This window comes from Phoca vitulina, unplaced genomic scaffold (assembly GCF_004348235.1).
Source record: "Phoca vitulina isolate PV1807 unplaced genomic scaffold, GSC_HSeal_1.0 scaffold60, whole genome shotgun sequence".
Classification (NCBI taxonomy): Eukaryota; Metazoa; Chordata; class Mammalia; order Carnivora; family Phocidae; genus Phoca; species Phoca vitulina.
In genome coordinates this window covers 4,908,199-4,933,499 of record NW_022589763.1, presented here as the reverse complement: position 1 = coordinate 4,933,499, position 25,301 = coordinate 4,908,199, and the positions used below count along the sequence as shown (strand labels likewise).

Sequence of the window (25,301 nt, the reverse complement as noted above, 5' to 3'; positions counted from 1 at the left end):
CTATAACCTGAGAAATGTTTTCTGAGGCATAAACCTTATCCAGTTGAACTTTCAGTACTTTTTTATTTTTATCTATGAACAATATGAAATTATCCTCTTGTCAAAATTACACCTAGAAAAAATCCTTCAAGAGCTGGTATTCTAAAAAAATGGGGTAAAATTTATAAATTTAATTGTGAAATGATCAGTCCACAAATTCGTGAGATAAAGTTATGTCACCTAGATAATTAACCACATTTTAAGGGCACATACTCTGTACACATAAAAGTGCCCTAAGGACATCCAATAAGTGTACCAATGAGTTAAGGAAGATTTTTTTCCATATTCTAAAATTCTGTAAGTAGAAAAGGAACAGAGTGAGACTTACGGAGTTACTGCTGTGGCTATCTTAACACAGGAAAAAATGTGTGATGGCACTCAGACATACCAATACTGATATTGATTATATCTTTACATCACAATATATATGAGAATGGGTGTGATTTCTCCCTTAGATCAAAAAAGGAATAAACAATAAACAACCAGAAAATTGGACAAAATGTATGAAACAATTACATTCAGATATTGCACAATGGTCAGGACAGTAATGTGATCACTGATAGAAGAAAATAACACGGTGATGCCCTAACTCTCTGCCCAGAGGAACCTTCTGGGCTATAAAAAGAGAGGAGGGCAGTCTAGCTGAGAAGACACACACAAAATTCAGAGAGGCTGTCTTGGCAACAACTTGCAGGGCAGAGTTCAGGAAAGCATGGTGCTGCAAAGCAAAAGCGTTAGAACACTCGTACCAGAAGGGCACCTGGCTGGCTCAGCCAGCAGAGCATAAGACTCTTGACTTTGGGGTTATGAGTTCAAGCCCCACGTTGGGAATAGAGTTTACTTAAAACATTTTTTTTTAAACGATTTTATTCATTTACTTGAGAGAGAGAGAGAGAGCACACGTGAGCATAGAGGGAGAGGGAGAAGCAGACCCCCTCTGAGCAAGAAGCCCGATGCGGGACTCGATCCCAGGACCCTGGGATCATGACCTGAGCCGAAGGCAGATGCTTAACCCACTGAGCCACCCAGGCGCCCCAAGGAACTTTTAAAATACAAATATAATAAAAAAGTAAAACTCCTACCAGAGATGCATGTCCTGGAAAATACTTAGACAAGAATCTTGGACACAAAATACAGTTATCGATATTGGGGAACATAAAAAGAAATATTTATTTAAAAAAAATTATGTAGCTGACCAAACTTGTAAACTGCCCAACAACTTAGTGTCGACTGCTCTAGATATAAATTCCTGGGTGGGCACATCCAAGCGGCTAATATTAGGTCATGGGTCTGTGGTTGATCAGGCCAGGATATGAGCTCGCTGCTTTGAAAGCAAATAGCAGAGCTCGGTCTTCCCTTAAACCTAATAACTAACAGTTTCCCAAGCCCATGAAGGGTTTCAGGTGTCAAGTTCAGGTGGGCAAATAATTATGCATGCCCATTACAATAACCTTTCTATTCAAAGAGCTGGGTACTTTCTTTTTTGTTTAAATTGAATGAATTAATTCATCATCAAAGCACTATTTTATTTAGAACATTCTTTTCTTACTGAATTTAAAATGTTAACACAGTAAATCAGTAGTTATAATACAAAATACATCTAACGTTTTCAAACAGGGTCCCTTTGTATAATAATGGTGCAGACAGAGGAGATTCTAACATCTCAAACTATTCTTCTGCAAAATTTCAATGAATTGGTTGCTTGCTTTTCAATGAAAGTCACATGTTCAGTTACCTTAAATTATTTGAAAGCCTTTATAAATATATGAATGAATAAGAAGAGCGTCTTCATCATGGTTATCTTAAAGCTGCTATTTTGCATTCTTGAGTCTAGCACTTCAAAATCCAAATAATAAAACCCCATCTATGCTGTCTACGCATTGAACTTTCATATGCTTAGGTACTCTGTGTATATCTGTGCTGGATAAATACCAAGAGTAAGATTCGTTGCTCCCCAAGAATCTTTGTTTTCCTCTCAGATGAGAGATCTCCCACTGAGAATGTTTGCTCTAGAACAGCACGGTCCAATATAACTCACTGTAATGAAGGAAATATTCTGTAATATAGTCATGTGGCAAGGGGGCTGATTTTAACTGTAATTAACTGTAATTAATTTAAATGGATAGAAATGGCTGGTGGCTACCATATTGGATACCAAAGTTCTAGACAGGTAAGAAGAAAATAATTAAAGTCCCAAGGAGTAGCTCATGATGTCATTCTTGAAGAAGCATATATTAAAGCTGTGGGACTCAGTCAGCGGTGATGTTACTCTATCCCCACCCACCCCGGGGGACAACTAGCAAATTCTGAGGACATTCTGGTTTGTCACAAGAGGGAGCAGGTGCTAATGGCATCCAGTCATTAGAAGCTATGGATGCTGGTCAACACATTATAATGCCCCTCTCTACCCCAACAAGAATTATTGAGGCCCCGCATGAACAGTGTCAGGTTGAGAAACCCCTTGGTAAAGGTAGACTAGTTGAAACCAAAGCGTGGCATTTCATCCTCTCCAAATACCTCCCTGCATTTGGGAGAGCAGCACGACCAAGAAGCTCATTTCCTGCCGTGATTTCTGAAACACAAAGAAGCTCCTGTGCTCCACATATGTATCTATATCTCAAAGCTGTCTCTTGGGATTTCTGTCGCAAGAATACAAAGAGCACTTCAGGTAAAATGTTTACTTACCCTTTCCCTTAGAGTATAAACAACAGATAGTAAAATGCATGCTTCTGAAAATCTCCCGATGTATGCCCATCCAACTGAGATGCACCAATCGTGTTACTAATGCTGGGGAAGAGGGCCACAGTCATCTATCTGGCTTGCTTTAGGATTAAAAATATCACATCTATGGTTTCTATGCCAGTTTGGAGAACTTGGCTCAGAAGATGGCTGTTATTGGTAAACCATCTGGGACTCTGCAAGTAAAATCTACATTTTCTAGTGAGATTTTGGGTGACGCGAACCATGTAGGGAAATGTGACGGGGCGCGTTTATAAATATTTGTATCTGTATTCCAGGCCAACGGCAATGTTATAGGAGTAGGGCAAGGAGCTCCAGATTTCTTGGAGCAGCTATGTCAAATTGGTACGTTCTAACAGAGAAGGAAGCCTATCTTGCCGAATGGGTTCCAGATGACCACTGTATAACCATTGTGTAATTCGGTTAGTCTCTCCATCTCTATCTTGTTTCTGTTGCATGAGTTGGGTTAGCTGTGTCACTGTGAAAAACGCACACATACGATATTTCAGGAAAAGCACGAGAGAAAGGAAATGCCACAGACCAAAGAAAACGATGCTACAGAAGTCTGGGGGTCTGACAGTGGAATCTTACACAAGTATACTGGATAAACACGCTCATATGAAGAGCAGGTGCCGCCTCGTGCCACGAGGACTCTTGGAAACAAAATTCACACTGAAACTTAGTGGCCTGGGAACTAAAATAGCTACAGACATAATTTAAATCAGAAACAGAGATGGTTCAATATTTCCAAAGAGAACACATTTTCACCGGTCAGCACAGATCACAGGGTTAGGTTTTCCCGCTCAACACCATGATGATCACAAATACGATCAGAACACTCAAATGCAGTGTCAGAAATTCATCCCATGTCTCAAGGTTGTATTAAAGCCCTTTTAGCCATAAACTCAGCTGCTGCTGCAAACCTCCTACAGCAAAATATTGCTCTTCTAATTCATTATGAAATTATGCAAAAAATGAAATGGTCACTTTTTGCCAAAACTAAGCCTCAAAACTAGCAGCGATGGCAGGCTTCTGAGAGGAACTGGGGAAGGGGCCAGATCCTGGGAGAAATCAACTGCCTGTGGGCTCTGTAGTGGGAGGAATGATCGTACCCTAAGGAATCTAGAAATCTGCAGGAGAAAATAGAACCTGGAGAAGCCCATCGGAGGCAAAGTCTTTAAAGATCGGGAAGCAAATGAGGGATAAAAAGGGACGTCTTTGGCTGAAGAGAGTTGCTCATGCATTTTCTGCATTTTAAACTTTTTTATTATAAGGATCCATCAAACTTTACGAGGAACTAGATGGTATTTTACAAAGTAAGAGAGGAAAAGGCCCCATCTGTAATTCTTTTTTTTTTTTTTTTTTTAAATCAATGAAATTATATGCTGTAACAGGTGAGGTTAAAGGTTCCAGGAACTTTAGCCATTCTGACTGGTGTGAGGTGGTATCTCATTGAGGTTTTGATTTGGATTTCCCTGACAAGTCAGGAAATGACAGATGTTGGCGGGGATGCGGAGAAAGGGGAACCCTCCTACACTGTTGGTGGGAATGCAAGCTGGTGCAGCCACTCTGGAAAACAGTATGGAGGTTCCTCAAAAAGTTGAAAATAGAGCTACCATATGATCCAGCAATTGCACTACTGGGTATTTACCCCAAAGATACAAAAGTAGGGATCCGAAAGGGCACGTGCACCCCGATGTTTATAGCAGCAATGTCCACAATAGCCAAACTGTGGAAAGAGCCAAGATGTCCATCGACAGATGAATGGATAAAGAAGATGTGGTATATATATACAATGGAATATTATGCAGCCATCAAAAGGAATGAGATCTTGCCATTTGCAACGACGTGGATGGAACTGGAGGGTATTATGCTGAGCGAAATAAGTCAAACAGAGAAAGACATGTATCATATGACCTCACTGATATGAGGAATTCTTAATCTCCAGAAACAAACTGAGAGTTGCTGGAGTGGGAGGTGGGGTGGGAGGGATGGGGTGACTGGGTGATGGACACTGGGGAGGGTATGTGCTCTGGTAAGCGCTGTGAATTGTGCAAGACTGTTGAATCTCAGATCTGTACCTCTGAAACAAATAATGCAATATATGTTAAGAAAGAAAAAAAGAAGAAGAAGAATGTAGCAGGAGGGGAAGAATGAAGGGGGTGAAATCGGAGGGGGAGAAGAACCATGAGAGATGATGGATCCTGAAAAACAAACTGAGGGTTCTAGAGGGGAGGGGGGTGGGAGGATGGGTTAGCCTGGTGATGGGTATTGAGGAGGGCACGTTCTGCATGGAGCACTGGGTGTTATGCACAAACAATGAATCATGGAACACTATATCTAAAACTAATGATGTAATGTATGGGGATTAACATAACAATAAAAAAAATTTAAAAAAAAAAAAAAAAGGTTCCAGGAACTGGACAATATTGGTGGTCCTATAACTCAGTACAACTTTTTAAGAAACCCATTTGGAAACATGTATGCAAATGTATAAAGTTCTATGCTCTTTGATGCAGTTTCATATTTGTACAAATCTACCCCAAGCATAACCAAACTGTTGTGTGCAGAATGGGAGTGTTCATGTGCTGAAAATGACCAGCATGTGATAGACGCAGAAATATGGGAGATGTGATATTAATTTCCTAGAATATGATTTGGACAACGTGGCCACTTGAAAGCGTTTACCTAGGGTTAGGGAAGGAAGGTACTGACCACAGCCTTTCCCATCTCTGCCCCTATAGTAACACCATGCCCAAGGAGCATGTTGGAAAAGTATGGAGAGTGTGTGGTCCTAGAGTGTGGACGTTTCTGAGGTCTCCAGGGAGAGAACATACGAGGTGGGTGCTGGGGGTTTATTATCTGTGCTTCCATGCAAAAGCCAGAAGCTAGTGAATTAGAAGAAAGATAATATATCCCTGAAGGTTGGGTACAAGGGCACCAGATTGACTTCTCTGATTCTTTTGCACAGTCTCCATTCTGTGCTAGAGCCCCAAGGAACCACACAGGCCACATGCCAGTCTGGATAGATCCTGGACCTTCTCATGCCTACCGAAGCCCAGAAGACACCTGTTAGCACATAAACAGGGGAGGGTCACCATGGTGTTTCCCTCACTCAGAGCCTTATGAATGAAAAGGAAAGTCTTCCTGGCCCTCTACAGCCACCTGAGTTACCCACAGGTTGCCACAAGTAGGGTTCAAGACATCACCTCTTGCAAGCAAGGAAAAAGGGAGTGCGTTTCATTTACGTGGCCCATGCCAGCCACAGGAATAAGCCTGAGTCTCATATCTGGAGCCCATAATTCCTACCCCAGTGAAAATAATGGACAACAGAGGAGAAAAAATTCACAAGTTATACGAATTTTTCTCAAAACTTATAATTAGGAATCCACATTGGCTGTCTGGATCTAAAATAATGAGTTCATAAACAAATAAAAACAAGCAGACATAGAAAGAGAAAGATACCACGGAAAACTGAACAGTCACGCTGAAGAAATTCTCCTGCCAGAAAAAAAGGAAATAAAAATCAAGTAAAGGTGAGAGATGTGGAAGACAAAGCCTACAGTTAGGAGTGTACCAAGTATCTGCCAAGACATAGAATATGCAGATAAATACGCGTGAGGAATTACTATATCATTTATGGAAGTCACATTGTGGTATGAATATCTGTCTGCATCTTACAACTTCCACTACTATGCTTGAAGAGTCGGTGACACACTAGTAGGACAAGCTCTAGAAAACCAATTTATGAAGACAGTTAAGGGCATTGACCCTGACCCTTGACTCCTTGGGTTGAAACTCCAATTTGCCCACTTCCTACCTATGAATTCCTTAAGTTCTACATACTTCAGTTTCCTCTTTGGCAAAATGAGCACAAAGTATAACTGGCCTATTATAGGGTGAGTATAAGGATCGCATGCCTTGTGGTGTGTGGGTGGCTCAGTCCGTTAAGTGTGGGACTCTTGATCTCAGCTCAGGTCTTGATCTAAGTGTCGTGAGATCAAGCCCCACATTCGGCTCTACCACGCTGGGCATGGAGCCTACTTAAAAGAAAATTAATAAAATAAAATAAATTAGTAACTTAATTTTCTTAACAACAGCACCATATTTTATAGGAGGCACGTGACAACTGCCCTATGGAAGCTTTTATTCCCTTACAGCAGCAAGCCTCCTTGGATGTAACATCTTTTTTCAGTTCTTCAAATGCCTAACAACTTTTAATTTGCATACTTGGTGTCAAGTTCATTAACCTTGAGGAAATGTGAAATATTTAAAGCAGGTTTTGAGACTTGACATACATAAGTAGGTTAGCTGTCTGATTACATGTAATGATGATGATGATGACATTCATGAATAATAACATATCAAACTCTCTCAAGGCATTACCCACATCACTCTGAAATCCATTTCGGATGGGAATACCATGAAGCGAAGTTCTTCAGAGAACACACAACATAGTTGTGTTTAAAATTGAAAGAAGGGGCGCCTGGGTGGCTCAGTCGGTTAAGCACCTGCCTTCCGCTCAGGTCATAATCCCAGGGTCCTGGGATCGAGTCCTTCATTGGGCTCCTTGCTCAGCGGGAAGTCTGCTTCTCCCTCTCCTCCCCCTGTGCTCTCTCTCACTAGCTCTGTCTCAGTCTCTCAAATAAAACATAAAATCTTAAAAAAATAAAATAAAATGGAAAGAAAATCCCCTTCTGTCATAGTACATTTATAAAACATTGCTATCTTAAATTTAATTGTATATACTGATTTTATTAACTGATTTTCTACATTAAACTTTCTATGACAGTATGTGTTATGTTTTCTCTCTTACAGTTTCTGTACCTCCAAAGAGAGAGATTTTTGCTACCAGAAGAAAGGCAAAATAATCATAACAATATCCATCATCATAGTAGGCTGGCAGACTAACACTGATCATAAGAGAAAATACTTTTTAATAGAGGTCCTGAGCTGGTGGTCGGATAGATATTCACAGCCCTCAGAGGTGTTCACTTGCCGAGCACAACGTTTGAAAAAAAAAAAAAAACACTTGCAAGTATTACAAAAAAAAAAAAAAAAAAAAAAAAATCACATTAATAGCCCAAATTTGCTATAGTTGCTCTTGGAAGGTCATTTAAAGATGTGGCAATATCTGGACATATGTGGCCTGGAGGTCAGCGGTTGGAGCTGACGGCTAGTGGCTCCCTCTTAAAGGAGTATTCACGTTCTGGTTCACCAAAACCTCCCTCAGTTCTGTTATCTGGAGTCATGCCTCCTGGCATTAGATATTCGATCTCCTTAGTTACGGTGTGTCCACAATTCTACAGAGGGCTTCACATTCATTATTACATTTAACACACAACATCCTATAAAGGAATGCCATTCCTTCATTCATTCATTTAGAACGTGGCGGGCAGAGGCAGAGAGAGAACCTTAAGTAGGTCCCATGGATAGCGTGGTGCCCAAAGCAGAGATTGATCTCAGGACCCTGAGATCATGACCTGAACTGAAACCAAGAGTTGGACACTTGAGGTGCCCCTGAACGCCTTTTAAATATACATTTTAAAAATGAGAAGACTCGGGCGCCTGGGTGGCTCAGTCGGTTAAGCGTCTGCCTTCAGCTCAGGTCATGATCCCAGGGTCCTGGGATCGAGTCCCGCATGGGGCTCCTTGCTTAGCAGGGAGTCTGCTTCTCCCTCTACTTCTGCCTGCCCCTCCCCCTGCTTGTGTTCTCATGCTATCTCTCAAATAAATAAATAAAATCTTTTAAAAAAATGAGAAGACTGGAGCTTAAGGATATCAGACAATACTCACTCAACATTCCCCAATGTAGCCCCGCCAGGATTTGAACACAGATCTGCAACTGCACAGATGAAACTCTTAGCTTCTAGGTGGCTTTGCCTTCCTTCCAAAATACTCACTAACCCCAAGTGGGTTCAGCTGCATTTGTGTCTCAGTATCCCCAACATTTCCTTCCCCAGAGAGTGATTTGACTGTTCTTCGAACTTGGATCCACCCTTTCTCTTCCTACTTCATCATTAGCTACCCAAAATGCAGAAATAAATTTTTAATTTTTTCTCCAGTTTTACTAAGAAATAATTGGCACATCCCTGTGGCTTCAGTCGAAGTGTGTGCAAGATAAGGGTTTGATTTACATCTACTGTGACATAATGACTAATGCAGGATCAGCTAACATGACATCATCTTTATCCGTTTCTAAAATATTTTTACATTCATATACCCCTTTCTGTTTTCTTTACAGGGAATGCATTTTGCCTGAGTAGAAATGTTATGTTGAATAATTTTATTTTTTAAATATCCATCACCCTTGATAGTAATTCCAACTCATTCTCTGCCAACTCATTCTTCTGAGTTATATCTTCATCAGCAAAAACTTAGGAATTGTGACCTTTGTGTGATCAAGGCAAGGCAAGTCCTAAACATTATTGCCTTGAAGAATAAAGACACTACAATTAACCATCCCTTGGAGAATAAAGTTTCCAATAGGAATCAGTTATTTAAAAAAAGAAACATATTTTCACCAATAATTTCAGATGTTGGTACCTGTATGCACTTCAATCTAACAAATGTTAATCTAAGTGGACATCTCCGTTGAGTACACAATCCCATGCATCACTGTGTAGTCGATCCACAAGCTTCACTTCAAGAGCTTTGGAAGCATTATCCCCCACCCCCAGCTCCGAAAGTGGACCTTCCTTGTATCTTTATTTTCTGCTGGGATTCAAAGCAGCAGGTGTCCTTTTTATTATTTGTGATTGATCTGATTACAGCTTAAAGGCAACATGTGCAAAAAGGTGTTGTCTCATGGTGACATTTTTAAATTGAAGGCTATTATTTCCTGTGGCATCTACCTAAACCTCCCCAAACAAAAGTCCTTGTGTGACAGATGATCAGATATGCCCAAGCAGATGGGGAAATGTTCTGAGCACTGGAGGGATCCAGCTAGTCTAGGTCTTTGCAGTGGCCCTAAAGGTGAATCTATTTTGTTTTTTTCCAAGGGGATTGGGCGGACGAGGCAATGGTACCAGGGGAGTTTTTCTCTGACTCCTCCCCAGTTGCTCAACCCCTTTCTCCTAGGAGAGAGCAAGGGGAATTTGCTGAAGCTGCTGAAGGATTGCAAGCAATTACACAGACTGACATGCCTAATGTACCAGCTCAGCGATTTCATCCATGACCCGAATCTCACTCCTTCCTTGCAGCAGTGTGTGAGGAGACAAAGCTCCCGGACAGAATCCTTACTCGTTCTGCACTGGAACCATCGACATAACGCATTCAATGAGAACTATTGGGTCCTACCATATGCCGGGCACCGTTCTGGGTCTGTGGATGCAAGAGGGAACAACACAGACATGATCCTGGGCCTTGTGAGTCATGTGGGATGCAGAGACACAAAACACAACCGATGAATAAGTACAAATTATGTCACGGTAGACTGTGAGGAACGCTAAAACAATAATAACGATAAAGCAGGATGTGAGAGAAGCAGTAGGAGGAGAGAGAGATATAAAGACCACAGCTACCTCCGCACGATTATTCTTGACCTAACCTTTCCCTCTCCCCTCTGCATACAAACATGTCCAGAAGGCTTATCTGTTTTTGTTGTACTTGTAGTTTTCTTCTCGTTACTAATGTTGTAACGTCCAAAAACCATCTAGCATACCTCGTTCCTTACTGTAGGCTCTCAAGAGATATTAGATTTCCACTGTAAATATTTTTCATGCTGTACACACTAGGCTATTTCTTCTTTTGGTTATGGGGTTTTCAGTCAAAGTGCTTGGAATTCCCTTTTCTTTGCAAAGGGCAGGACTCGTGTATTTATACTTGTTAAAGCTTTCATTCAGGGAACATCTGCTGGGAACCTGCAAAACCGAAGTTCATAAACCCCTATCTCTTCCTGCAAACACCTCAGCAAATAGGAGAGACCCAGGTGTAAACAAGTTATTTAGTGTCATTCATGCCACCTCTGATGGTCAGTCAACAGTAGTGATCTGGAGAGCACCATCTCTTCCTCCAGAATAACAGAGAGCTATGTTTTGTGCTCACCCAATCTCTCCATAAGAACCCTAGGCTGAATATTTTTTCTTTGAGACGTGGGTCATTGAAACATGTATTAGGATAATTTTTTAAATTAATTAATTTATTTTAGAGAGAGAGACCAGGGGGGTAGGGATAGAGGGAAAGGGAGAAAGAAACTCAAGCAGACTCCCTGCCGAGTGCAATATCAGGACCCTGAGATCAGACCTGAGCTGAAACCAAGAGTCAGATGCTCACCTGACTATGCCACTCAGACACCTCTAAGATACTTTGGATTTCAAGAAGCAGATGTCAATTTTTGCTGCCTGAAGCCCTAAATGGGAATGTGAATATGGGTTAAGTTTCTCACTGACTGACTAAAATAGTTGGAAAAACACCCCAAAGCCCAGACACAAGGACAACTGAAGAGGATGGCACATTGCCCAGGGATTAGCTACAAACACATCCCAGGGACCAAAAGTGCCTGCCTCTGAATATCAACTGCAAATTTCAGTTTCTTCATTAATCCAATGAATGTCCAACCTGAATTGGCCATATGACCTTCAGTCAGTCTACTATAACCAGCAGAGCAAGCACTCGTACAATTTGGACTTGAACAGATGGGCCAACCTCTCTAAGGTACCATTTCCAGAGAAGGGAGAGGAACCCGGACAAGGACATGTTCAAAGGCAGTTCACCCCCTACTTTTGTAACGTCTCCACGTGGGTCTAGGACAACCTATGTGAGCAACAGTAAAAGTGGGATTGAGGGAAGGCAAAGAAGGTTGGAGACATTGCCTCAGAAGGCTGACTCGCTAATTGTCATCAAGCAAATGAAGGGTTATTATGGGGAGAACTCTGGTCAACTCTTCTTCATCTTCACAGAACACGAATAAATGGATTTAAGTGCCAACAAGGGAAGGTTAGGTTTGAGATGAAAAAGAACGTCTTGACCGTAAAAGTTATTAAGCATTAACCTAAAATTCTTGGTCGCAAAAGGCATTAGAAGGGATCCAATTCTTCATTTTAAAAATCACTTAAGTTACCATTTCTTTTATATAAAATTGATTGTTATAAGAAAGCATTAGGATGGAAAAAGAAGTACCAGAAGAAACAAACAATTTTTACAACAACATTTGAGACCTGGGAATGAGGCAATCTCATGGCAACCACAGAATGACAAATAATAGATAAGATTAGTTTTAGGTCAACCATTTTCTGGTCAAATACACTAGAAAGATAAGGAAGGTCAGTTTATCACTTTATGTTTTGAGTGCTGTGTCACGGGACTTCCCCTAGACAAGAATGCTGTTTTAATGAAGTGTCCTGGGTACTTAATCACAGAAATTAAAGCAATCATGCAAGGTGGAAATGTGGGAAATTCTTGATGGAAAATTACAAAGTTCCAGTTATAGGTTAGTAAGGACATACACAATGTCAGTGTAAATGCTTGAGAGGAAACATCCCAATTATTCCTCATATTATCATCCAACTTCTGTCCACAACAGTACTTGGCATTCATAGTTAGATTTTTTTTTCACTCACAAACCTTTACCCTCATCACCTTTAACATCACTCTACTAAGTAAAAGTTCAGTTTCAAGTCTTGAAACGGGGATTGTCTGGGATACCGAGTGTTATTCCCACATGCGTTTATTTAGCTCACAATGGAGGAAATCGGGCGGATGAGACAGTATTGGATTTGTTGAAATAAATCCATCAGTTTCCACACTGTGTTCTTTACATATAAGTCTATATATGGCGATGCCTCCTTAAATACTCCCTCCAACAAAGCACAAAGAGCACGTTCACCATTTTGAGTGCTTGGTGCTTCTCGTTGCTTTAGTTGTGTTGCTGTTGGGAAAACGGGGGGAAGCTCTTTTCTGTTTTATCACTAGGACTAAGTAAATAAAAGAAAGTGTATGTACAACAGAGTAATCGGGGATTATTAAAAAGATACAAAGTGGAATGAAAGACACACACACACACACACGATGCATTCTTACATTCAAAAATATCTATGCACTGATTAACTCCAGTGCACTAGGGGCTTTACAAGTTAAAACTAGAAGAGACAATTAAAATATAATGTAATGTTTTTCTTAATTAAGGAAAGTTCAGTGTGATGTTAAAACCCAGACTTTGTAGAACAGTGGCCCAATTTGTGTGTCATCCCTTTCCTGATGGCCTTGACTGCTGCATGCAGGGTGTTCCCTAATTACCTACGCCCAGAAAATGGTTTTACCAGTCTACATCTGGAGTCATGTCATAGTCGCACAAGTCTCCTGCTATGCTCTGCATGAAGTTGGGTCTGAGAGGCAGATTTTTCCTTGTGCTCTCAAATGTTCAAGGATTAAAAAAAATTTTTAGCTTTGACTATTGCTATTGACTTTTTAAATATTTTTAAATCTCATTTTATCAATAGCTTTAGATAAAGATCCAAGGGAAATTCTAAACGTTGACTGTCTAGATCCTGCAGTTCAGGGTTAGAAAAATGAGCAGCATCCTTCCGTCGGTGCAGGCCACTGAATCGTAGATGCCAAGAGCTGTTGGGCCATTTCCCCCAAAGCCTGCCAAGAGCTGAATTGGCCCAGGGAAGCAGAATCACAGAGGATTTGAGTGTTTTCTTGATGAATTAAATAAGCACAGTCAACTTTTAGGAACTGCAGTCAAAAGTCATATCTTTGAAGCCCAGATAGAAAATTATTGATCTCACTTGCTTGGTCCACAGAATCAGAACATGATACAATTAATGTTTCAACTGGACAGTAGATAACACCACGGCCGTTTGACGGAGCAAAGCAGTGGATACTGTGTGTGTGTATTGGGGAGGGTGTTAAATGATAATACAGACGCTTGAATCAAATCTCTTAAAATTCAGGACCAAAATTCTACTTATTGTGTAGAATCACCAATTTAGTGGACAACAACCTGAGACTCCTTCAAATGCAGTTTTCAGCTGAGTATTAATTTGAAAGTTACTCGACAATAGTACTAGCACTCACTGGATATGTTCACTGGTTCAGCTGAGGGTCCTGCTTCTCAATCACAGGAACCGTTTTAATTTTGACTCCTGCAAAAGCAAACCCACACTCCCAGGCAAGGATTAGGACATATATCATGTGTTTGGGAGGTGGTTCTTCCCCAGGAGGACGTGGATTTGGGAGACAGGGAAGAGAGAAAAGTCAATAAAGCCTGTGTTAACAAGTGAGCATCCCTGTGGAGAACAGGGGCTCAATCCTCTGAGACTGTAGAACAGGTCTCAAAGTTGTCCAATGAAGGGGCCAAGAAGCTGGGACTTTTTTTTTTTTTTTTAACATAGAGCATGCGCACACGAGCAAGGGGTTGTGATAGGGCAGAGGGAGAGGGAGAGAGAATCTTAAGCAGGCTCCACACTGACCACAGAGCCCAACACAGGGTTCGATCTCACGACCCTGAGATCATGACCTGAGCTGAAATTGAGTCAGACGCTAACCTACTGAGCCACCCAGCCGCCTCGAAGCTGGGACATTTCATAGCAACTCCAGCCCTGGCTGGTTGAGGGTTACTCGAAAAGTAGCTGCCCAGTGTTATCAGTTTGCTCCTTCCTGGGGTCAGAGAACGCCTACTAAGGGACCTGTGGGGATGGTATGAATATGGGCTGGGTGATACCAGCTTGTTAAATTCCACACTGATGTCCCATAGTACTGTTGGAGCTCCACAAAGATCAGCAGGAGGTCCGGTGTTGTCAATACCCCACCCCAGAAACCCACCCAAGACTTTCTCCAAAATTGTCATCAGACCTTCCACAATCAAATGGTATCCTTCCCACCCAGCACATTTGTGGCCACAGGGCTCCTCCTGGTATCCACAGGGTGTCAGGTACAACATTCCTTCTCCCAGAGTGAAGCATTTTATTAAAATGCTATGACTTTCTTCTATTACATCTTTCAATGGGTAACATTCTTTCCCGTCCCACCCAATTGCCTCTTACCAGTGAGTCTGGGTTGGATGTCTGGGTGGGAGCTGGTGCCACATTGGCCACCCACTGAACCATGTATGTCCATTTGGCTGAATTAATTCAATCTGAGACTGTAATGTTTAATTTATGCTCGAGTCTGTCTACAATGCAGAACAGCTTCAAGATGCAAAGGGTGAAGATAGGAGTGAGAAGTACTTTCTGTTTAGGGCTCTGTGCATGTCTATATACATCCATGGATGCCCATGGGAGGTCCACTTAAAAAAAAGTATTAAGAATATCTGAACCCTTTTGTCACAGAAAAAACAAAGAGTTCTGTTACCCTTTTCCTGTCCCTGAGTAACTGCCTAGAAAAATGGCCATACATGGAAATTGTCCCAAATGTGCAGAACGAATGTTGAAAACCATTTGGCATGCACCCACCTCTAGAGCCAAAACAAACAAACAAACAAAAAAGCACATTAAGGCAATGCCTGAGTGTTAGCTCTCCAGCTTCAGAATACATCTATACATGAAATGCACACTTCATCAAATATTTTATCCCATGTGCATGAACCAACCAAACAAAACCCTTCACAGCCCGATGGGTGCTTCAAAAGTCAAGTGAAAGGAAAACTACCTTTTTCACATACCTTGTGGCCTATGAAAATAACATCTTGTTTGTTCTGATGTAGGTATCATGCTGATAATGGTCTAAGCTCTTCAGACTCCCTGAATTTTTGGCAAAATCACCCATCACTCAGGATCAACTTTCTTAGGAGCTGTTTTGAAATACATAGTAAGTAGATTGCGCGTTCAATTTTTAATATAACCAAAAGTTAATTCTGATTGCTGAGAGTGTGCTTGAACGAAATAATTGTCTCTGGCAATGTTTGTGGCTTCTGTCAAAAGACAGACTTTTCAGGCGTACTTAACAGACAGCCTGAGCTAAATGCATTTAGCATCATTCTATTCACACATCTGCTCTTTCTTTCACCTACATTATTGCATGTGACCTGTTTGGGCCACTTTAATAATGGCACTTTCCCAAGATCCAGAGAAGAATTTCCATTTTAGAAATGCAAATGGAATGTACTAAAATTCAACAGTAGCAACTCCAAACTTGAGAAGTTCATCAATATTTATGCAGTTGGATTACAGTCATTTACGGATGATGCAATCAGTGTTTGAAGCTATCTTGTGCGAGTTAATTTTCACGTTTAAGTGTATGCAGTAGTCATGTTTGGGTATTTAATTGTCTGTTACCCTGGTCTAAATGCCAGAGTTACAGTCACATTGAAAAATACATATTGAAATAATCAGCTTCCATTTATTTCATCTTATATTCACCCGGTAAGTGGTAAGTTAATTGAAAGTGTATGCAGTTACCATATTTCACAATTTGGATATGTATGGCAAAATAGAATTTTAAAATGCATTTTGCTTAAGCAATGTGGAACCTATCATTTGGAGAGTTTCAGAAACCTTGACAATTAAATCCAAGTGTTCACTGTGGTGTCTGAACATGGCAGGTCTAGATTGCGATTGATTTACAAAATTGTAACCTAATACTAAACTGGACTCAGGAGCTCACCCAATGCTTTTTCAAGATGATATCCAAATAAACGAAGAATGTATTTCCATGTTAATTATTAATGTGTAAGAGAACAGCAGAAATACTGGTTTCTGTAGAGTCAGGGACAAAGTCTAGCATACAATCGGTAATCAATTCATGCTCATTAAGTAGGTAAGTGAGGCTGGTGGGCAATCTTCAAACCATGAATTTGATGTTCAGAGGCAATGATTTGAAAAACTTCTACCAGCCTTACCCACCTGGACTTGGGGTGACAGTATCCATAGCCACAGTGTTCAATCATGGGCCTGACTGTATTATTCTATCATGCATGAGGAGAAATGAGAACATTCTGTTGAAATTGTCAATCAGGAAGTCTTTGGTGATATTTGAGAAGCATCCCATGGCAGTGAGAGGAGGAGACAGATTTCTCGCAATGACAGAGTGAAGGTTACGTGGGGAACTTTATCACTTCAGGTGTGCTGGAAATCAACTTTTATCACAAGACTGTTGAAAAATTCCCAGAAAAGTATGCGAGAGCAATGTATTCATGAAAAGGTCATATATTTCTTTTGAAAAGGCAGAATGAACCTATCATTAAGTAAACCTAAATGATTTCTTTGTTTTATGAAAAAAAAAAAAAACCATCATCCTAATAAATCACCAAGCTGCCCGTTGGTGTTACTGAATACCAGTTTAGTGACTCTTATCAATATAAAGGGTCTGCCTGTGTTATAGCCTATGTAGTTTATCTTTTGCAAACGTGTTCTTGAATAATAGTATAAATAACTCCCACGTACTCTGCCTCAAGGAAAGGAACTAAAATGTCCCATCAACCTAAATACATGGGACAATGTCGACGTGTCTCTGTGATTTGTCCAGATACGTGAAAAACTCGGGAGTGCTGAGTGCAGGATTGTCAGGGCCCCCCTTCTAGTTAGGCAGTAGGTAGGACCCAGAATGGGCACCTCTTCAAGGTAGGTGCTAGTTATGATCCACAATGGGCATCTCATCAACTTCAATTCCGGGTATGACGCAGAATGGGATTGGGAAATCGACTCACTATCCACTGCCTGTTTTTCTATAGCCTTCAAGCTAAGAATGGGGTTTAATCATCAGGGAAAATGTTAAAAGAAGCATACTATCTCATGGCATGTGAAAATTATATGAAATGCAAATGTTAGTGTCTATACATCAAGTTTTATTGAACGCAGCCGTGCCTGTTTGGTTAAATGTTTTCTCTGGCTAATCCGACTTTACAACAGACAACCAAGAGCAGTGGCAATGGGGAAATCCAGGTCCCCAAAGCGGAAAGAATCTTCTTTCTGGTCAGATACAAAAAACATTTGCTGGTGTCTGGCCTAGCACTCTTGAAAATATGAAGGTTAGATTAAGTTTCAAAAACTGTAAAGTGATCTTATTTTACTGTAAAACTATAAAGTGATGTCTTTAATATTTTATAATACAAATATTTGAAAATGCTCAATAATAAATGATTTGGATAGAGGAAATCCCAAACCACTAAGAATTGACTAAGAAGGCAAGAGCCAAGAAGTTAAAGAGTGAATACTTATATTAAAAAAAAAAAGAAAAAAAAGCTCAAGAATCTATAATTATATACAAACTTGGCCCTGAGCTCCAGGCACACAGGTCATAAAAGAGGACCTTTGTCTCAATTTCCCACTCAGGTATGAGAGTGATTTCTTAAGCGTATTTCTACCACCCAGTCCTTATGAAACTATAGTATTAGAAAAAATACTACCGGTAAGCTTCATGAAATAGGTCTTTGGTTAGAAGGAAACTGTGCACATAGAAATAGTCCCAAAGCTTGGGATCATGGCCAAGCAGCGGGTGGTACCTAACCAACGTAAATCTGACTTCTTCATGTTTCAAGCTCTTAGGACATAAACCTAAAACGATCTCTGTTTCTCCTTGGGAAAATGCTGGAGGGAAATTATCTACATGTTTTACCCCCAAAATCTAATTTACCCTAGAAAATATATGTTCCATGAAAGAGGGTCTACATTCCACACTATTGTTAGTCTCAGTGCAAGATTATCGGGATGCAAATTTATGAAATGGCAAGAATTTATTTTTAAAAAAGCCCTTGTAAATGAGGAGTGAAGAGAGGTCGGCATTCACTGTCACCAGCAGCTGAGGTTTTCACTTTAATGATCTAAACAGACACACTGAGTTCCTCACAACACTATGGTTCTTTGGAAAAATTTAGAATCAGAACCTCAGGAAATCCCTGAGAATTTCATTTCAACTCAACGCTTCTCTTGAATACATTATTTTATTGTGAAACAAGGGCCCTAAGTCAACAAAGGAAAAGGAGTTCAACAAAGGAATCTGTATTTTGGCCTCTTTTCGCACAAAATAGATGGAAATTTGTCTGTCCCAAGCGAATAGTCATCTACACTTTTCCCTTAAATATACACCATGGAGGCATCTCTCCAGATGCAAAAAAGTGTGACAAGCCTGGGTACGTGACTCCTGTCTGCATAGCAAACTTGAATTCCTCATCACAATAGGAAACAAATTGGAAAGAACATGAACTCAATTCTTGCGAACAAATAACTGGCTGTTATAAATGAACAGAGTGTCCTCTTGCTCATTACCATAAAGAGCGATGTTGTCCAAATGGGTCCTCATTCAAAGTCGTCATGTCATTCTGGAGAAGACTCAGCTCTTTGGGAGTTGAACAAAACAAAGAGATTTTTTTTTTTAAAAGTAAATATATGTCTTGAATGGGGGCCCTGATGAGACCTCAGACTGTTGAATTACAGAGGACTTCACAACATGATGACGGAAGACCTCTCGGGAGATCACATTCTCACCCTGAAGATCAGAAGATCACCGTGACACAGCCGACATGCTGGGAAGCAAGGCCTGCCCATCTGATCTGAATTTGTGTGTAGCCTTTTCTGAAAGTCACCTTGGGGGCGTCTTCCAGGAAGATGATTATATCCGTGTGACGCTAGCCACCAAATCACATTGCAGCAGGACTGGAAATTCCAGAGAACAAATACAGACTAGTGGAAAGCAGGGAGCAGGCTCAAACAGAGCCAAATCGTAAACACAGACTTGAAGGTCAAGCTTATTTATCCCATGACTCCCCATGGACTAAGCCACCTGATTCAGTCCAGCGACGCTGTTCTGCTCTCTGCAGTGTCCAGTCCGCAACAACGTTTTGGGGCACTCACTATCTTTATGGAACAGGCGTCCCTTGGGAAGCTGTTTTTGAAATTTTGTGATTCTACCCACCGATATTTATCAGTGTCATTCAAGATATTAGATAAATCAATTAATATGCCTGGAGTGATCTCAATGCTACCACTAACCCAATCCATTTCAGTATTATGAACTGTAATGTGGAAACATTATTATCCCATAATTCAGTAACAAATTATCAGTAATATGGCCTGATAACTATGAACAACAGCATAATTCTTAAGAATCAATTGTCAAATTGTTTTTTTTATCTATTCAACAGTATCTTCGTAAAAACAGGCTATTTTAGTCTTCAGAAGAACTGGAATGAACTCACAATATTACACACCTAACTTATTATTGGTTACAAGTTATACATATGATATTTACTTTTTAAAGTTTTTTTTTTTTATTCATTTGAGAGAGAGAGAGAGAGAGAGAGAGAGAGAGAGAGAGCATGAGTGGGGGGAGGGTCAGAGGCAGAGGGAGAAGCAGACTCCCACTAAGAAGGATGCCTGACAGGGGGCTCAATCCCAGGACCCCAGGATCATGACCTGAGCCGAAAAAAGACGCTCAACTGACTGAGCCACCCAGGCACACCGAGATATGAAATATTTTTTAAAGATTTTATTTATTTATTTGACAGAGAGAGACACAGCGAGAGAGGGAACACAAGCAGGGGGAGTGGGAGAGGGAGAAGCAGGCTTCCCGCCGAGCAGGGAGCCCGATGCGGGGCTCGACCCCAGGACCCTGGGACCATGACCTGAGCCGAAGACAGATGCTTAACGACTGAGCCACCCAGGCGCCCCCAACTATGATATATTTTTTTAAAAGATTTTATCTATTTATTTGACAGAGAGAGACACAGCGAGAGAGCGAACACAAGCAGGGGGAGTGGAAGAGGGAGAAGCAGGCTCTCCGCCGAGCAGGGAGCCTGATGCGGGGCTCGATCCCAGGATCCCGGGATCATGACCTGAGCCGAAGGCAGATGCCCAACGACTGAGCCACCCAGGCGCCCCCCAAATACGATATTTTTAAGAAAAAAAAGTCATATCTCCCTAGAGCAAATTTATTAAACATTTAATTCAACACTCATTCATGACACTGACCATCAGTAAAATAGGAAAAGAAGGAAACATCTTACCTAATAAACTACTACAAATGTATAGTTCATAGCAAGTGCAAGACAGAAATCGTTTCTATTGTATTCTGCATGGAAGGCCACATACAATAGAATAAAGTAAATGCATGCATTAATTAAAAGGATAAGGATTACAAAGAAAAACAAATGCTATGGCTTGTGGATGAAATGATTGCTTTGTGGAAAACCCAAAATAATGCACAGACCAGTTACTGAACAGATGGGAGAATTCTACAAGTTAGGCTACCACAAGATCAATATAAAAGTCATAGGACATTTAAATATATTAGAAATGACTTGGAATAAATATTTTTTAAAATTACGGTTTATCATAAAATCTATAGTACCCAGTAAAGTTAAACACGCTAGTAGAAGTTTATAGAGAAACACCGTGAAGTAGCCTTAGGTACATTCAAGAGCCACTGATAATTGTTGGTTCAAAAATGGACAATTCATCATTGGAGGAGAAGGAATGAACTGATCCAGAAATAGACCAATCCATGTATGGAAACGTGACATAATACAGAGGTGGCACTACAGATCCACCATGACAGAGGGGCTCATCAATCAATGTGACGGGATGATTGGTGATCAATAGAAAAAAATAAAGCAGATGGGCTTTTCCTCTCATATCTAAAATAAACTTCATTACTGATAGATGAAGAATATGAAAAGGAAACCTGTAAGCAACTTTATAAGGAAATACACTGTAATGTTTCTCTGGGAAGGGAAAATGTTTGGACCTAATCCATCAAGAAATCCCCCAACATTCTAATCCACCCGGGGCATTTATTGGGTTACCTTCAGATTTAAAAACTCATGTGTGCATATGATTGAAACAATCTCATTCTTTACATAAAAGCATGTTCCATTAAGAGCAAATGCTTGACTCATTCTTTCAAATTTTCCAAGTTTCCAATGGACAAGTATATGACTTAGCGAAATGCTCCCTGGATGCTGTTTAACAATTTTGTAAATTGAGTTGGTGACCTTGACCCAGAGTTCCTCCGAAGAATTGGGTTTTGATGAATGAACAATCAGATTAAGGTATCGGCATCAATCCTCTGTTCATCTACAATTATTAAAACTTAAAATTGCATAAGGCCCTTATGAACCACCCCCTCTAAATGGGATGTAATCAAAATAGAATACTTCCCCAGCATGGATCTGGGAAAATAAAGGCTTCTGTTTGTAACTATGATGTGGAGGATGGCACAGACTCCCTTAGCAATTCAACCATTAGGGGAATAAAAAAAACAGCTCTGGAAATCATCGTATGTTTAAGCTAAATGCTTGCAGGAGTCTTTCAAGAGATTATTTTAGTATACAAGCCATGCATTTTTAAAACACACCCTAGGAAAGAAATCTGGGTGCGAGGACCACTGATATGCACAGATAAATTACTGTGTTTCCAAAGTTCTGTAATTGTGATGTTGTAAACTAGCCAGATCTCTCCTAAGACTAATAGGAGCAAGACGTTTCATTTTGGTAAACGCTCCAGCAAAAATATGTTTTTAATAATACAACCTTAAGTGTTCACTCTGATCGTCGGCACTGCAGTGCGTCTGTCATAAAGCCTGCCTGGGAGCTGTGGTGCCCGGAGCCAGCTGAAGGAACAGAGGTGTACGAGGTAAACTTAGCCAAGGCAGCCCTCACAACTCACTCCACGGCCTACAGAGTTATTCCTGTACGCGTCTTAAGGGTCGCACTTCTTCTGCCCCTAGAAACACAGTAGGTGATTAAACTCTGAATTCTCTTCAATCTCTCCATGAAAACAACCTAAATGCCAATGTTACGTTGTGGGCTTTATTGAAAAAGCAATTTGTTGATCTATAGTTTATACAGTTGCATAATATCAGAGAATGAGATTAGAAACCTACATCCCACTCTCTACTCCACAGGAAAATGTTCTCATTCTACACTCAGAGGTGCAAAGAAATTGTATGACTTCTCGATTGGTCAAAAAGTTGATCTAATCTTTCCCACCTCGTTAAGAGAGGGAGATGATCACACACCTTTCAACCCATCAAACCAGAGCATGACAGATTCTTCCACTCCGTCTCTTGTATGGCTTGGGCTTTTGGGTAAAGGCTCAGTCTTTATATCCTCACTGCCCCATGCTTTGCTCCTCGCCAGGATGACATCCACGTCTATAGGCAAACTACCATGACCTCATAGTGCTCGGGAGAAGGAAGACTTAGATCCACGTGGGTTCCCTGAATGCTCACTCTTCTCTGCAGCAGAAGAAAGCTGTGTGGTCTGGCTCCTGGACTCGGTTATATATCAGGGGAATCTACCCTGCTGGGAGGGTGTGTCATATGTCTCTGGTTTCCAAGCTGTACAGGAAAGACTAATCTCCCTCTCCCCAGCCTCTGTTGACCCTCTAACCTTCTCAGCACCTCAATATCTCTTCATTACACTTGCATAAAATTCTCCATTCCCTACACGTCCCACAAAGGCTCACAGGAGCCACAGGCCACGCCCCCAACCTATGAAGACAGGTCCTTCAGACAATGTCTCTGTAACCAAATAAGACTACGAGCCATTATGAGAATCGGCTTTCTCTGAGAGCCTGTCATGCCGCCAGTAGACACCACGGAGACAGGATCCAGCACTCCAGGGCAATGTCATACTATCTCAATGTTTCTATAGCTCCATCCTAAAACAGTTGAGGGAAATGAGGGTCCTGGTTTCTAATCACTACACACTCCTGCTTACAGTCTACCAGGAAAAAGGGGTAGGCTTCCCAGTTCATTTCCCATGTCTGTGTCATATCCTCAGTTAGGATGGTGCCAAGAGGCCAGCTCAGCCTTAAGAACTGTTACAGCCTGAAAATTAGTGATCCTCCAAACCCTTTCCCCAATGGGATGGTATTTGGAGGTGGGGGCATTGGCAGGTGATTAGGTCATGAAGAGAGAACCCTCAGAATGGGTTTAGTGCCATTATTAAATAGACCCCAGAGAGCTCCCTCACCCCTTCTGCAATGTGAGGAAATAGCAAGAAGACAGCCATCTACGAACCAGGAAACATGCTCTCACAAGACACTGAATCTTCCAATGCCTTGATCTTGGATTTCCAGCCTCCAGAACTATGAGAAATGAAGCCACCGAGTCTGTCGTATCTGTTATAGCAGCCCAAAAGGACTCAGACACGGGCAGGAATTCTCATGACACCACTGAAGAAGCCTGATTTGGCCAGACATTGTGATTGAAATGTATTATTCAAGGGATCCGAGAACCAGATTAATAAAAACAAAAATATTGTCCCAGTTAGTCACATCTCACTTAGCAAGAGTGCAAAGAATGTCACCCAGTGGAAGAACACTCCCTGAGTTTTGAGCCAATTTCATCTCATGCCTTCTCCACTCTTTTATTTACTGTTTAACAACTCTTTAACAACGCCACACCATAGCAATATATACCAACTGGGGCCGTAACATGATACTCCACGCCGTTCCTCATGCCTGTGCATGAACCCTTTCCAATGACGACACTCAAAGAGGCTTGCAGTATAGGTTAGTAGAGGTCAAAGTATTTCATGCAGGACCAAGCTTGGGAACTGATTATTTATCCATTTTCAGGCCCCTGGGAGTCTCATCTTTGAACCCACTGCAATATCTCAATTCAGGGGCCGCTGAGCAAGGATGTTTTGTCTAGATGCACATAAGGATCACTAACAGAATTACAGACCCTTTCCAAGTAAGCCCAATATTGCGATGTGATAAAAATAAAAATGAAAGAGAAAGTTGCCCGATAGGAAGTAAGGGATCCTCGGTGAGACGGTGACGCAGAGGGCGGCGCAGGGAGGTCTGTGGCTCGGGCCAGATGAACTGTCCACGGAATAGCATCTGATCAGTTGAAAGGCTGCAACCTGCCACAGGCACCGTATCTTCCTAATTATTGATCACTCCTCTGAGCAGGACCATGTTGCCAGACATAAAAGAGGATGCTGAGCCCAGCCATCTCGCTCTGATTTTAACTGAGGCTCTGGATCCCCCATTCTCACTGGGTGAATGCAGGGCCCCAAAGTAAAGGCAATCTTGCAAATCTGTTAGGGCAACTAACGGGAACGGGAACTGGTCGCTGCCCACAGAGAAACACAGGTCTGAATCCGTGTGCAGAGCTGGCGATGGGGAATGGAGATGGGGAAGAAACGACGGCTGGGGCAGGGCCAACGGGTGATGGGGATGGGTGTGTTCTCTACATGAAAGGGCGTGCAGGTGTCACGAAACGCAAACCATAGGACAAGGAAGAGGGCAGCCCACAGAACCTGTAGAGAGCCTCAAGGGGCTCTGCCACCTGCTAGCTGTTTGACCAGGGGACAGCTTCCCATCTCGCGGGCCGTTTCCGGACAAACTGAGAATAGTCACACCTAACTCTCAGCGCTGTCTGTAGGGTTAGAGACAAGTCCTCATCACAAATCCAGTCCTGGACAAGAGGCAACTCCTCTTTAAGGACAGTACTGCCCGTTTGGTTTAAGCACGGGAAATGATTACTTTCTTTTTATACTATAGGCCCCTTTTGTATACGATTTCATAGCATATACCATCTCTGGTGTAGGAACCCATTGGTCAAATCAAGCAGTGGAAGTACATTGGTAAATTCACTTAATACATTTTATTATTATTATTTATTTGATAGGGAGA

General features: G+C 41.3%; 1 protein-coding gene across 1 annotated transcript in view; it reads right to left on the bottom strand.

The window, feature by feature from the left end:
• STS (steroid sulfatase) overlaps window positions 1-25,301 on the bottom strand; it is a 548,358-nt gene that overhangs the window by 70,233 nt on the left and 452,824 nt on the right. The gene's annotated exons all lie outside the window — the stretch shown is intronic.